This window comes from Dipodomys spectabilis, unplaced genomic scaffold (assembly GCF_019054845.1).
Source record: "Dipodomys spectabilis isolate Male_0828 unplaced genomic scaffold, ASM1905484v1 ptg000050l, whole genome shotgun sequence".
Taxonomy (NCBI): Eukaryota; Metazoa; Chordata; class Mammalia; order Rodentia; family Heteromyidae; genus Dipodomys; species Dipodomys spectabilis.
The window spans coordinates 983,474-996,945 of NW_024870727.1; the positions used below are offsets into that span (position 1 = coordinate 983,474).

Genomic DNA, 13,472 nt, shown 5'->3' on the forward strand with positions numbered 1-13,472 from the left:
TAAATGTTTACTAATTTTTCCAGGCAAAATATGGACCCATGGGCTGTCCCCAAGCACAGTCTAGTGGGTTGGGAGTTAAAGGGCATTTTAAAAATAGAATATCCTTTTTACTTTTGTGAACGTTTTAAAAATTTTATTGATCATTTCACATTAATTTCAATCCTCACATATTTGTACAACAAACTTCATTATTAACATGTCTATTTATGTGTATTGTTGATCAGAGTAACCTTATTTTGTGATATGAAGGCTAAACAATCTTTACAGTTTAATTCCTTGTTGTACCAAATGTTCTTTTACTTCCAAGTTCAGTAAAATAAGGAGTTTTATAGACAATCTTGAATTCTTTCATATGAAGGATGGGAGAGGGAGATAAAGAGGAAAATTATATTCTTAAGATTTATGTAAGAACAGTATAACAGTTTGCTAAAATTATAGCAGTGACATATTTAGATGAATTTTACTATATGATCTGAGAGTTAATATTAGCAATTAAGGTTGGTGAAATAAGAGCTTTCTATTGGCAATATCTTGGCTATCATGTAACTTCAGTAATGCTTGGAAAGTTAAGTAATTCCAAAGCTAATTGATGTAGCTTTTTTTTTTGTTGTAAGTCATGGGGCCTGAACTCAGGCCTGAGTACTGTCCCTCAGCTCTTCAACTCAAGGCTAGTGCTCTACCACTTGAGCCACAGTGCCACTTCCAGCATTTTCTGTTATGTGGAGCTGAGGAATCAAACCCAAGGCCTCATGCATGCAAGGCAAACACTCTACAACTGAACCACCTTCCCAGCCCCTGATACAGCTTTTGAATTATGATAAGTTCTGACATTGTGGAAAGAGCGATTGATGTTTCTGACATGGTTTGCTCAGAATAGAGTGGTGAACTCAAAATTCTAGCCATGTAGAATTAATTCAACTATTCAAAAAATTTTAAAACAATTGGACATGCCAGATGATTTATGATATATCACAAGCCTTTAAATTTTTATCACAACTCTCTATACAACACAAGATTATATTTAGGAGAAACCTACACCCAAATCAGGGTCCCACATTCTTCGTATTTGCTACTAAGTCCAAACAGAGAAAACTCTATGGGGCACAACCTAAAACCAAGGCAAACTGGACCTTAAACAACTACATGTGAAATCAAATTCAGGAAAATAGAGATAATTTTCAGAGAAAAAGTTCTTTCTTAGAGTAACCAACAAAGAAATATGCAAAATGAGAGCTATAGAAACATGAAAAAATTTCAAAAGCTAGATAAGATACAGATCAGAAATAGCTTCATAATTTCAGTGAATAATAGGCCTGACATATAATTAGTAGTAGAAATTCAGAAGAAAAAATAAGCACACATATTTTTAGTGTACAGTATCCCTAATAAAAGCCATAGTATCACTAAGAAAATCCATAGTCCAACAAAAATAGGAAAATTTGGTGTCAAAATAACTGCAGACACCAGAATCAGAGCAAAAACTATTTGCTGTAATAGTTACCCAATATCATCTAAGGAAGCAATATTCTCAACATTAAAGTTGTACTAATAACATTAAAAAAGATGGCCAATAAAATATGTAAAATTGTGTAATGTAGATTAGCAAAAATATAGTCCCTATCACATTTCCTACTCCTGTGAAATTGTTAATATATAGATTATGGGAGCCCTTGAAAAAATAAATACCTGGAAGTGTAACACATTAAAAACAGTTTTGCAAACTAATAGATGATAGAGATTAACAGTACAGTGGAGGAAATTAAATAAGGAAGTAAACTCCCATGTGCCTTTCTTCATATAGAATAATTCATTCATAAAATTTAAAAAAACGCTAGAAAGTAATACTTAACAATGACATTGTAGAAAAACCCATCAATGCTTCTGACATGGTTTGCCCAGGATAGATTGGTATAATTAGAATTCCATCTTAGTGTACAATAAGTTTAATTAAACAATTGTCAAAAATTGGGAAGTGCTTTGTAATAGTTATAGTGAATTAAACTTCTATATGATAAACAATATTACTTATAATACTCCCACTAGCTATTTCACAATAGCATTTTCAATAGTATTCTTCCAAACTAACTCATCATATCATATATAGATAATATAATAATGATAAAGACAGGGAAATATTAGCAGCATAAAAAGGCAAGTAGTCGAGGAATTTAGAAAGTGAATGTGAATTATTAATGAGGGAATGAAAATCAGACAAGATATCACTTGCAAATTTTTAGGAGTTACATGATCATCATATTTCAGAGATACATCAAAGACAGTGACTGACAAAACTATGGCAATAGAGGCACTATATCCAACCAGGAAACAAAAGCCAGACAAACAACTACATATAAAACTGAAAAGAAGTCACAGTACTTCACAGGGGGAGCAAAATAACAATATGCAGTAAGAACACTGAGTATATCTTTTCCTTCCAAACAGAACTCTACATTATTCAACACTTATGGCTCAATTGAAATTAGATATCACGATGGCACAAGATTATGGCCCCAGGTCATTAAGGACTAAGAAAATAATTTCTTCCAGAATGGTTACACAGAAAAGAATTTCCACATACATCAAAAAAGTACATATTTTTGAAAAATATATTTGGCTAGCTTTTGAGTTATTAAACAATATGGATGCTGAGTGCTGATGCCTCATGCTTACAGTCTTAGCAACTCAAGTTGATGAGATTTGAGGATCTAGGTTCAAAGCCAGCCCAGGGCAGGAAAGACCATTAGGCATGTATCTGCAATTAATAGCCTGAAAACTGGAAGTGGATCTGTGCTCAATGCGGTAGAGCCCTAGCCTTGAGTGAAAACACTCAAGGACAGTGCACAGGCCCTGAGCTGAAACCTCATGGCTGATCAAAATAAAATCGAGTGAGAGACTTATTACCATATAATATATGGTACTTTTGCTCCAGTACATAGAGCTGTGTCCTGAAGAGTTCACTAGTATCCAGATTGATCAAAACCTGGTTAGCTAAAAAGCTGGGCACTGGTGGCTCATGCCTGTAATCCTAGCTACTGAGGAGGCTGAGATCTGAGAATCTTAAGTTTGGAGCCAACATGGGCAGACAAATCCCAGAGACTCTTATCTCCAGGTTACCAGCAAAATGTCAAAAGTAAAGGCATGATTCAAGTGGTACAATGCCACGTATGAGTTCAAGCCCATATACTGACAAAGAAGTGTCTGCCTGGAAGTGGTAGACACAAAGATGGAATGCTAGCTTGAAAGGGCCAATCAGGACTCCTCATAGAGGAGAAGATACACAAGATGGAGAGAGACTTGCTGGAAATTGTTCTGAGGGCAGAACATATCCACCCCCAACCTAGGAAATGGGGTCCTGCCTGGTCAAAGATCCTCCATCATGGCTGGTTGAGCTGGATCAACCGGGAGTGAGACTTGCCAGAATTCATTCTGAGGGCAGAACATATCCACCCCCAAACTGGGAAATGAGGTCCTGCCTGGTCAAAGATCCTCCATCATGGCTGGTTGAGCTGGATCAACCGGGAGTGAGACTTGCCAGAATTCGTTCTGAGGGCAGAACATATCCACCCCCAAACTGGGAAATGGGGTCCTGCCTGGTCAAATAACCTCCCTAATGCCTGGTTGAGACGGGTTAGCCCCCGTGGCCCAAGGATAGCAGCACGCCCCAAACCTCAGGACGACACATGCCTTATAGAGTAAGGTACCTTACTGTCTGCACGACATGCAGAAATCATTGCTGTGGTACCCACAGTCAGTCTGTAATTGAGCAACAGGCGATATGTATTTATAGGCTGTCACAGATGGTGAAGCCTTGTGATCACACAAATGGACACATAATGTTTATGAAATCAGTGGCAAAGATCTTTAGAATTAGAAGAATTTAGAATTAGAAGAAGCTCGCAATATTTAGCATAATGATCATATACTAATTAGCCTAACAAATGTATAATTCAGAAATAACCATTTACAATAGCCAGGTAAGTATATTGACACAAAATATTAAGGTAAAGAGCCAAATATTAAATCCTACAGTGACACAAATAATCACAGTTGTACACTTTCATCTAGGACACACAAAAAGAGGAAGATGGCACAAGTAAAATTCCTAAGCTGCCAAGTATTAAAATACAACGGAAAGAAAGGAAAGGGACAACGAATAAGGCCCATAAGGTAAAATCACACCATAGGAGATTTCAACTATACATAATACCTATGAGCACCTGTGGAGGACGGTAAGAACAAGAAGAGTGGCTGGCAATAAGATCAGTAGTAAGGATGTGAGGAAGACAAAACCTTACTGATAAAATTGAAATTTAAATAGAATAAAGTCATAAAATAAACATAATAGGTGTATACATCTAATTCAATAATAGAATAGTATAATATAAAATATGTATTTCATATATAGAAAACATTGTATAGAATGAAATTTCAAAAGAAGAACTGTACATACAAGTCAGGTACATTTAATTATTAGGAAAATGTACAGAAAGCTTTAATATTTTATTTATAAGGGAATTTTAGTAATTATCAGAATTTCCAACTTTACAAAGTAAACTTTCTTCAGGCCTATTTAATCTCAATTAGAAATAAGCATTAAAGGAAGCCCACACTTTTTTTTTATTGTTGATCAAGGCAACATTTTATTTGATTAAACTTTTGAGCAGAAATCCAAAACTTAATATTTTGTAGTTATACAAAAATATAATCCATTTTTTGAGTTTCTAGAAGTAAATTATGAAGAAAAACAGATGGTGCCTACTCCTAATGATGTCTCAGAAATTGCAACCTTTGCCTAGGAAGATACACAAACAGACAGCTAACATTCATCTTCAAATGCATTTTGTTTTCTCTAAGCCATGACTTATTGAGGCATGAGTCAAGTGGTACAATGCAAAGGGTGAGTTCAAGCCCATGTACTGACAAAGAAGTGACTGCCTGAAAATGGTAGACACAAAGACGGGATGCTAGCTTGAAAGGGCCAACCAGAACTCCTCATAGAGGAGAAGATACACAAGATGGAGAGAGACTTGCTGGAAATTGTTCTGAGGGCAGAACATATCCACCCCCAAACTGGGAAATGGGGTCCTGCCTGGTCAAAGTACCTCCATCATGACTGGTTGAGCTGAATCTGCCCCAAGTGAGACTTGCTAGAATTCATTAACAATTAGAAGATCATTGGGCGCACACTTTTTAGTTTCCCATTTAAGAATTTTATGGGTTGGGCACTGATGGCTCCCTGTAATCCTAGCTACTTAGCAGCTGAGGATCATGGTTTGAAGCCAGGCCAGGCAAGAAAGTCCATGAGACTCATCTCCAATTAACCACTAGAAAACGAAGTGGAGCTGTGGCTCAAAGTGGTAGAGCACTAACATTGAGCAAAAAGAGCTCAGAGACAGCACCTAGGCCCCATGGTCCAACTTAGAAGAAGTATCTGGTATTTTTCAGAGTTGTATAAATATAAGAAAATGAAAAATCCACTTTGGTTGTTTTTTGTTTGTTTGTTTTGAACTCAGGGTCTTATGTATGCTGGGTAAGGGATATATTACTGAGTTTCCCAGCCTCGGTTTTAGTTGTAACTACAAGTGGTTGGTAACTGTCTCCTAATCATTATTGCAGGAGTAGGTCCCACATGAGTACATATATAGCCCTTCTCTGGTCTGGTGGAGACAGTGGGAAATGGTGGTGACTTTTACTTGAAATACTCAGAAGGTGCATGACAAACAAATTCCCAAGTATTCCATCTTCCTTGGAAGGTCTTCCTCTGGCCATATGATATGAGACGCAGGATCAAACTGATCTGTGGGGCTAGAGAGAGTGGGAATGAGCTACGTCAGTGCTGCACTCTTCTCTCAATACTGGTCCTAGATAAAACCCCTGATCTGAGCATAGTAGAGCTTTCCATCTTGTTCATCAATTACAGAAATATCATCACCATTTTGGTAATATACTCCCTTGTAGAACATTGATTCTGCAGTGATGATGTGGAAACAGACTCAGGAGCTTTGATGGGATTTTTTAATTTAAAAATATGTCTTTGCCATTTTCCGTTAGTGGAAACTTTCTTTCTGGCAGGTTTTTAAATAAACCAATAAACAGAAATAATCAGAAACAAAATTATATGGCGCTTGTCAATACAAAAAGATTAACTCACAGTAAGTCTTGGTCCAAGAGGTGAAAATAGCTATGGAAATGAACATTAAAAACATTAAATGAACATTAAAACAAAAAATAGTCAATGATTTCAGCCCAAATGACTAGATTCACAAGTGAAGTAATTTCTGGCCATACTGAAATCCACTGCCCTCCGGACTACTGTAGCTATAACAGCAGCAGCAGTGTCATATCCTGAACAGAATTCAGTAAGATTAGCATCTGCAGTTTCTGGTACAACTCTAGCATTCATGTTTATCTGAACACTAAGTTGTGATAAAATTGTGATAAGCTATCAGCCGTGTGATGTCATATGCACACAAATTTATGCCAGTATAACTATCACATGTTAATAGTCTTATACTCTAAGGCATCGTTATTGCCCCACTTTTACTATTGAACCTTTGCCTAAAACGCAGTCACTAACTCTTCAGTGACTAACAAAACAAAATGTAGCATAGATAGAAAGCACCTTTGACATATGATTCCCGAATGGATGGAATCTGGTATATATATACCACATAACAGTTGGCAAAAATTTCTTTTTTTTTTTTTTTAATTTTATCTTATTTTATTTGAGAACATACTGTACAGAGGGGTTACAATTACATGGGCAGGATAATGCATACATATCTTACCAAGCATTGCAGCCTCCTCCTTTGTTTACCCTTCACTTCCCTTCCCAGCCTCCCCCCTCCCCCCCCAATCCTTCCCCCCCCCCCCACCGACATTGTAAAGCTCGTTTTTGACATGACATTTTGTACTTCTCATTGTTGCAACAGGTCCACCTGAATCCTTAAACGACTTGTTTGTCCCCATCTCCTCCACAAGTTATACTGACATCAAATATAGTGAAAGCAGGGGTTACACTGTGGGGGAGGGACATACAAAGCAACAAAGAAATAATCTTATAAATGCATTAGAAACACATGCATGAAAGAAAAAAAACATTAAAATACATATTTAAGGGATCGTTTTCCTAACATCACATTATCTGACCTTTTCCGCTTGACTCATACGTATACTAGATATTGCATATAAGGGAAACCATGGGACCTATGTTTCTTTGGGCCTGGCTTACTTCACTTAATATAATTTTTTCCAAGCCTTTCCATTTCCTAACAAATGGGGAAATGTCATTCTTTCTGATGGAGGCATAGAATTCCATTGTGTAGATATACCACATTTTCTTGATCCATTCATCTACTGAGGGGCATCTGGGTTGGTTCCATATCTTAGCTATGGTAAATAATGCTGCAATAAACATTGTTGTGCTGGTAGCTTTAGTGTGGTCTTGTTTGTAAACATTTGGGTAAATCAGTTGGCAAAAATTTCTGCATAAAAGTTGAGTGTGATTCACACTGCATTCAAAGTAGAAAAAATTACTTGACACCTGAAAACTTGGACAAAATTGGACAAAAGTCCAATTCATATAAATTATAACCAGAAGAAATGGGCTTCTGTATAAACATACACATGTTTATACAAATACAATGAGAAATAGAAACATGGCAACCTCATACCCTAGGTCAGTTATTGCATGTCTGGCTACCAAATTTAATTGGCCTATAAAGATACACAATCCATGGAGCCATAGCAGAAATATGAGTCTGGAGAAATATATACAATTATAAGCAGTTTTGGTATCTTTTAGGATAAATATGAGCTTATGGTGGAAAATGTTATTTTTTTCTGTACTAGTCCTCTTAAGGCATGAATAAAATAATTAAGAAATTTAAGAAATTAAAAAATAGCAGCTAATAATGTTTGATATGAAATGTATTCATTACCTTATTCATGTACCTGTAACTCCTCTGTTCAGTATTTTTACAATCAAAAACATAAAAAAAGAACAAAAAAAATAAACAATAAAAGAAATTAGCATGCCATTGAAGATGTTGAATAAATAAGGGGCTTTTATCTTAAGGGGACTCAGTATCTAAGTAAAATGATAGGTATTGCCATCATAATCCAGAAAATGTTGCTGGCTGGAATCTCAAAAATGAACTCTGTGCTCTTTGCAAAGAACAAATTCCCTGCTCACATAATCTTCAGTGAGACTCAGGGAGGGAAGGGAGGATGTAATTCTTAATCGCTGTGATGATAACGAATTGATACCCTTCCACTGCCCATTTTTCCAAAGCACTTGTTATATTTATTCCTGAACTTATATCATGATTTCTGAGCTCTAAACCTAGCTCTAGAAAATGTGTCCTGCTTTCTTGCAGCAGGTATAGAGCAAATAGTAATGGAATAAATTAATTTGTACATGCCATTCATAAATGTCTTGCTACCTCTTCACTTGAAGTTTTCTTTTGGTTAAGTCATGTGAGTCCAAGGATGTATTTGTGTTATATCTTTAGTGAAGGTGTTTATGAAGAAGATGACCATTTGGATTTTTAGTCACTAGAAGCAGGAAAGGGATTATATTTATAAAGGAGATAGGTGAATTTAAAGTGAATAGATGTATTGTGTGGTAGAAGATGAAGTGAACTTTTTGAATGAGCTGGTGGAGGGGTTTATCTTCTCTGGATAAGATAATATTGGTTATTTAATAATATTAGTTTATTTATCTTATATATTGAGGTAGGAAGCAAGAACTGAGAATGAGAAACACCGGTAGCAACTTTTAATATGTTATAATATTACTTTTCAGTTAAGATAAATTATTTTATCTTACCAAGGTGCCTTAAATTTATTGTTTGCTACACTGAGTAAAAGGCCAACTGATTAAAGAACATTTGAACATTGAGTGCTTTTTATACATATTTTCAATGGGCCTTCTAGAAAATTTGTGACAATTTATATTACTCTCAGTGATACATGAATTTATTTCATTTGCTTGCAAATATGTTTTATTTTGTCTTTTGTGACAGTATTAGGGAGGAAATTCAGGGCCTTACTGGTGCTTTGTAGCTTATTGTCTTCTACAACTTGAGCTATAGCTCTACTTGTAGCTTTTTGTTGTATAATTAGATATGAGAGTCTTAAGGACATTCTTGCTTGGGCTGTCTTTGAACTAAGATCCTCGGATATCAGCCTTCTGAGATGCTATGATTAAAAGTGTGAGCCACTACTGTAGAATAGGAAGATTTCATATTAGTGAGTTTGAAAAACAACTAGAAAAAAATTGTAGTATTCGTTTTGTTGCCTGCAGACTTGTATCTAAAGGCTTTAAAATCTTTAAAAAAGTTTATGATATTAACTATCAAATGTATTGCAAATTAATTTTTATAAAACATAAACATATAAAAATGATTTTTCAAACATTTTATTGGTGTTTTCTTACTTTTTTTTTTTAGAGCTAACTGGGTCAGCCTGCATTTGCTTTTTTTTATGTTATTTTATTTTATTTGTGAACATACTGTACAGAGGGGTTACAATTACATGGGCAGGATAATGCATACATTTCTTACCAAGCATTGCAGCCTCCTCCTTTGTTTACCCTTCACCTCCCTTCCCAGCCTCCCCCCTCCCCTCCACCCAATCCTTCCCCCCCTCCCCCCCCACTGACATTGTAAAGCTCGTTTTTGACATGACAATTTGTACTTCTCATTGTTGCAACAGGTCCACCTCAATCCTTAAACGACTTGTTTGTCCCCATCTCCTCCACAAGTTATACTGACATCAAATATATTGAAAGCGGGGGTTATACTGTGGGGGAGGGACATACAAAGCAACAAAGAAATAATCATATAAATGCGTTAGAAACACATGCATGAAAGAAAAAAAACATTAAAATACTTATCTAAGGGTTCATTTTCCTAACATCACATTATCTGACTTTTTCCGCTTGACTCATACCTATACTAGATATTGCAAATAAGGGAAACCATGGGACCTGTGTTTCTTTGTGCCTGGCTTACTTCACTTAATATAATTTTTTCCAAGTTTTTCCATTTCCTAACAAATGGGGCAATGTCATTCTTTCTGATGGAGGCATAGAATTCCATTGTGTAGATATACCACATTTTCTTGATCCATTCATCTACTGAGGGGCATCTGGGTTGGTTCCATATCTTAGCTATGGTAAATAATGCTGCAATAAACATAGTTGTGCTGGTAGCTTTAGTGTGGTCTTGTTTGTAAACATTTGGGTAAATGCCCAAAAGTGGGATTGCTGGGTCATAGGGGAGTTCTATGTGAAGTCTTTTGAGGAACCTCCATACTGCTTTCCAAAGTGGTTGAACAAGTTTGCATTCCCACCAACAATGAAGTAAGGTTCCCTTCTGTCCACATCCCCTCCAGCATCTGTTGTTGTTAGAGTTCTTGATTTTTGCCATTCTAACTGGAGTGAGGTGGTATCTCAATGTTGCTTTGATTTGCATTTCTTTTATGGCTAGGGATGTTGAGCATTTCTTCATGTGTCTATTGGCCCTCCTTTCTTCTTCAGAGAAGTTTCTCTTTAAGTCTTTAGCCCACTTATTTATTGGGCAGTTGAGTAATAAATTTGTGGATTAAGTGTGTACACAATGGGGGATAGGGTCTACTAATTAACTACGGGTTTGTCTGAGGATGTGCAGGACAAGAGTTAAGTCATATAAAGAAGAACAAAGGAGAGGAAAAGGTGAAAAGGATAAGAAAGGGAGAATAAAAAGATCAGAAGTTCAGTAGAGCTAAACAAAAACCAAAAAGATAATTAAAAAAGAAAAAAAAGAGAAAGAAAACAAGAAAAAGAAAAACGCACATTCACGTATCCCTAAAATAAAAATTATAAGAGGAAAAAAAAAAGTTACTGGACAGCAATTTTTTTTTTCAAAAAAGGCAAAAATTAAAGATTAATAAAAGTTTTAGAAAAGAAAAAAAATTTTTTTATATATAAGGTACCAAAAAAAAAAAAAAAAGAAATAGGAAAAAAAGAAAAAGAAGAAGAAGAAAAAAAAAGTTCTCTGATTTTTTTTGAGAGTGGTGGGAAAAATCCTGTATCTCCCTTGTGTCTGTAACCAGCCTCTTGTTGGAGTCTCTGGTCTGCTTGAGGTCCTGTAGCTTGATTGGTTTCTTAAGTCAGTTTGTTAGAACAGGCAGAAAAATGCTCTGCTTTACCCAAGATTTTGAGATCCCCCTCCCAGGTTAGTTTACTGGGAGGGTGATCTGCTTTGAGAATCACAAAAGAGGGGGATGCAGTGATGAGGCTATGTTCTGGGTAGAGTTGAGGCCTTTCAACAATCAGTAGCTTTTCCCTGGGGCTATTTTGTGAAAACCTCACAGAGCCCAGCCTGGAGCCATTCTCAGGGTTTATGTTTACTGATTTTCAATTGATTGTCGAGGCTGCTAGAGGGAGGGGCAGCCTCTGGCTCTGATTACACAGTGTGGAAAGCCACTCCTAATGCTGGCGCCTGAGCTAGGTGACTTTTCCCTGGATGGAGCTGAGTCTGTGAGGTCACTTCGCCGTTAAGTTCTTGTGACCTGCTAAATGACTCGTTTTATTCCAAGGCCTGAGTTGGAGCTAGCAGCTCCTCCGAACTTTGTCGGTATCCAAGATGGAGATCTCCGTTGCTGGGGGGGGGGGGGGTGGCCTTCCCTCCTCTGCTCCCTGAGAAGGAGTGAGGACGTCAGGCTTCTCTACTCACGCGGAGTCTTGGTTCCTGGGTCGTCTCTGGTCTGCAAACTGCAGGATGAAGATGTCCACTCCTTGTCGGTTCTTGCTCGTGTTGAGTAGAATCCGCTTGCCCACCGCGTCTGGCTCCTTTGTCCTGGACTCTCTGTGGCTCAGTTATGGTGCCCTGCGGTCGCCACCGCGACTGCTGCCGCCCCCGCGGCAGCTGCTGGCAAGCCCTCAGATGTGTCTCCTTGCCTTGACTTCCACTCTCTTGCCCAACCCTCTGTCCTGTGATGGCACACTTGGTGTGATTCTCTGGCTTAGGACTGTTCACTGGAACTCTAAAACTGCTTTCTATGCGAGAGCTTGTTCAGATTCCAGCTTCTCCTCCGCCATCTTCCCGGAACCTCCTGTTTCCTTACTTTTTATTTTTGTGTTTTGCTTTTAGATTTCTCCCTGACACCACAGTTAGAAAACTTGATGTCTGTTTTCTTCAAATACTTTCATGACTTCATTTAAACTATATATGAATTTATTTATATTTTAGCTATGAAATACAGATTTAATTGTAGTACCTTTCCTATTATTGCCAGCAACATACTGGTTATTTGTTGGTGTGTGTTTTATGTTAGAACTGAAGTTCAATACAGGATCTCATTTCCTCAGTTGGCTTCTTTGTTCAAATCTGGAGTTCTACCACTTGCATCACACCTTCAGCTTTTTGCTGTTCAATTGGAGTAAAGGGGTTTGATTGACCTTCTGGCTATCTTTGAACTGCAGTCCTCATAGCTCTGTCTCCTGAGTTATTAGGATTACATGTGTGAGCCTCCAGTAGCTGGCTAGCAGTTAAATATTGTTATTACCATAATTTTCTCTCTAGTTGAAACCACATATTTTAAAAACAGGAGATTTGATTGAGGGCTTTGCCTCATTTCACTTATTTTCTCTTTATTTTGGTTATTTTTCCTACCACTGAGTTTAGGGATCCCTGGGTGGGATAAATTGATTTTTGACTTGCTGACTTTTTATTCCCTTTCCTGGTCCAGAGAACTGTTAACATTCTTCCTCCTCTATGCACTTTTTTACCTTGACTTTCTTCTGTGTGGTTTCTTGGTTATATGCCAAATTTAATCTTCCCTTATTCCCCTTAAGAATCTGTTGCTATGTTATGCGTCCCTGAGTTGTTATTTTTGTTTTTTCTTTAAGTATATCACATACAAACTTTTTTATTCTTATGTTTGTTTGGTTCTGTTTGCCACAGAATTTTACTATTTTAGCACAGGCTGTCCATAAAAAATTAATTGTTCTGCCTTAGCCCCCAGCATGTTGAAAATAAGAAGCATTTGTCACCATGCAGAGTGGTTTCTTATTTTTATTTTTATTTTCAGGCTTGTTGTGTACTTATTTACCAATTTTTGTACATATCATACTATTGTGCTGGAATCAAGTACTTTTTAAATTACAGGATATGACTTTTTTAGAACTTCAGTGTTGTTTGAATTCATTTTCTGTGTGTGTGTCATAGATCGTCTCTTAAATATATGTGCAACTCTTCTGACTTTTATTATCATTACATCACTCAATATTCAATTTACTTTAACTTAAGTACATGAAATTTGTTCATGATTTCTCCTGTACCCTGTAATGCTAACAGAATTTATCCTGTACCCTTGACTTTTGAAAAAAATAAGTAATTAATATACGAGTTTTCCTGAGAGACTTTCTGTTCTAGAAGGTTATAATTCACCAGAGTAGGAGTAGTTTAGAGATGATGGGGAAGTTC

General features: G+C 36.8%; 1 pseudogene; it reads right to left on the reverse strand.

The window, feature by feature from the left end:
* Positions 1–5,456: 5,456 nt before the first annotated feature.
* LOC122107251 lies at positions 5,457–6,403 on the reverse strand (annotated as a pseudogene).
* Positions 6,404–13,472: the final 7,069 nt, after the last annotated feature.